The following is a 2,297-nucleotide window of genomic DNA, read 5'->3' on the forward strand; positions in this document are numbered from 1 at the left end:
GGCCGTGGTCGCCTAGCTTGCCAAAATGTTGGCAGTCCTTTCTCATTGCCAAATTTTGGACGTCTTTTGGAGGCTGCCAATTTTTGGCCTCCTTGCATGCCAAATTTTGGTCGTCTTTTTGGGGGCTGACAATTTTTAGCCTCCTTGCTTGCCAAAAGTTAGCCTGCTTTAAAAACGAAGCCAAAATTCGGCAATCAAAAAGGACTGTCAAAATTTTGGCAAGCTAGACGACCACGGCGTTAACAGTGAACGAAATATGCCAAGGTAAAGTCGTGAGAAAATAAAACTTGTGACGCAGAAAAGACAATAATACGTAGCGTTGCCCACTCTTTCGTGTTTTCAATTTGACAACACAACGGAATGTGAGAGTATCCCCGCCCCCTCCCTTTCCGGTTCTTTTCAATTGCCCGTCTAATAGAGAACGCGCCTAGAACGGCATAAGCTCAGCACTTGGACCTTATTCGCAGCACAAAATAAAGTCGATTTCAAAGTTAGAAGTTGGATGCACCCCTATTCGCCTCGTTGACAGTATTTCGCACATTGACATTTCCCTTTGTTGGCAAGAGCCCCTGGAGCGCTGAGCGTGTATGGAAAATCAAACCACTCGCGTACCGCACTCAAAGTATTCTGACCGATGCCGATGGCGCATGCAACTTTGGAACGGACTCTAAAAGTTACGCTCCTTCTGTTGGGATCAAAAGATGTACATACATCTGCGCACGCTCCATTCCAGCTTGTAGCCCTCCCTGCCCTCCTGGCTCCAGCAGGAGGGCGCCTGGCAACCGGTGCATCGGCACGCCCGCCGCGCACAGCTGGCTCACGGGCCAGGCTACCTGCCGGGCGCTTCCCTCCCCTCAGGTCCGCGACAGAGCTCCCGCGACAGCGCGGAGAAAAGGGAGACTCGGACACTTATTTGTACGAATAGAGCAAATCCCCGACTTAGTGTCCTGGTCGTGACAACTGACTAAGTGGGCATCGGATTCCCGATTTCAGATATCGAATTTAGTCCTCGAACAGAGGTTCAACTTCAACGAGGGTTTTAACGACTGCTTGTTCATAGCGAACTGGAGCCACCCATTTCTCGGGTCACGCAGTCAGGCGTGATCACCACAATAAAGTCTTTTTTCCGGTAAACGAGAGAGCTCGAACACCGCACGTTAATAGCGATGTCCCAATTTTTAAACAGTTTTGGAAAAACCAGGATGTTCCCATGCATTTTCTTCCATAGGGCGTCTTGGCTTTTCCAAAACCGCTTAAAAACCAGGATGCCGTGTTTCCCGTGCGGTGACCAAGGAGTGACATTTGAGTGACACGTGAGTCGCCCTTGTACAGATCTGCTCTCTCCTTCCAGCTCACGCCACAAATCTCTCGCTCTCTCTCTCTCCCTCCCTCTCATACGCACATTTGCCCAGGGAGTAGAGGAATGCCGACGATAGCCATAAGGCGCGATAGCCCGTCAATCGACCCGTTTCCTCGTCACAACGCAGGCGCGTGACCGGCGTGACTTGAGATGACGAGCGATTTATGCGGTCAACCATAAAAAGAGATCGCGAGCGGGGCAACGGGCGATGCGCGGGGCGAGAGAGCGAGAGAGGGGTGTGGAATGTAATAGGAAGAAAGCGAACAGCACGCTTAAAAGTGCAGGTCGTCCGAATTGAGAATGTGCGCTTTTCCCACCAAGTGGTTCGCAAATCCCACCAGGTGCATCGCAAATCCCACCACGGCCAGAATTCCATCTGATTCGCTGCATTTTTCCCTCCCCACACGACTTGGTGGTTGTATTTGGTAGTTTATCGCATGGTTGTTGGTGGTATATGTGACCTCGCGTGTTTGTAGCGGGAAAAGTGATGGTTGTTGGTGGTTTTTGTCACCTCGCGCATTTCCATGCCTTTTATGTTTTTTCTAGTGTATTCCTGAGTGGCAATGGACGCATGTCGTCATAGTGATGCGCGTTGTGTGTCGACAGGCAATCGTCGGCTTCCTGAGGCAGTGTGGAATTTGTGTCTAGCACCCAGGTGAATAATTACAATGACATTTATAGCGAGACAATCATATATTATACCAACTTTACATGTATTCTCTGCACTCCATTTTATTGCAGTATAACAGTGAAGATTTCGGGTCTTATTTCGGATTTTATTTTTACTCTCGAAAATTAAAGGTATCCATGAAATATGAACCCACTCCAAATCTGGGCTCTGTAGCTCAAATGGTTTAGGAGATATGAATTTTTAAAGTTTTGACGCAAAAATAGCAATTTAAAAAGGAGGTGTAGGTGTCACTCTATGAATATGTGC

Source organism: Frankliniella occidentalis, unplaced genomic scaffold (genome assembly GCF_000697945.3).
Source record: "Frankliniella occidentalis isolate FOCC.00 unplaced genomic scaffold, Focc_3.1 Scaffold307, whole genome shotgun sequence".
NCBI classification, from domain to species: Eukaryota; Metazoa; Arthropoda; class Insecta; order Thysanoptera; family Thripidae; genus Frankliniella; species Frankliniella occidentalis.